Below are 422 nucleotides of genomic sequence, written 5' to 3' on the forward strand. Positions count from 1 at the left end.
GCTTTTTATGCTGAATGACACCAAACGTTAAATATCCGACTTCTATCAAACTGACAAAAGCATTAAGATTTGAGATCAGGAAACCATGAAAGGGAATCATTGACTCACTGTTGCTATAGTTTTGTGTGACATATTCTGCAAAGTTTTTAATCTAAATAGTGATCCTTGTAGAAATGACAATAGTGAGTAAAGATCCATAAATTGAGTATAATGCTTCCAAGTAAGTTGTGCTAACAAAGAAAGCCTATGGCATGCTCTATTTTTGTAGCAAGCTAGTGCTGGTGGGTGGAGGATCCAAAAGCTGATTTGACTATTGCCTGTATAATTTGCTATTATCGTATTTTCTTTCTTTTTTAAAGGAAGTTCTGAAAAGTACCTAATGTAATTTAATCTATTGATACTTGTAAAAGTGAAACTTTAGC

The 422-nt window shown here is 33.2% G+C and overlaps 1 protein-coding gene across 1 annotated transcript in view; it reads right to left on the reverse strand.

The window, feature by feature from the left end:
• The window catches only part of LOC119585848 (maestro heat-like repeat-containing protein family member 1), a gene marked incomplete in the record, with an annotated part of 26,167 nt that continues 25,745 nt past the window's right edge, over positions 1–422 (reverse strand). The window contains 1 exon segment of the mRNA XM_037934580.1: positions 1–422.

This window comes from Penaeus monodon, chromosome 20 (genome assembly GCF_015228065.2).
Source record: "Penaeus monodon isolate SGIC_2016 chromosome 20, NSTDA_Pmon_1, whole genome shotgun sequence".
NCBI lineage: Eukaryota > Metazoa > Arthropoda > Malacostraca > Decapoda > Penaeidae > Penaeus > Penaeus monodon.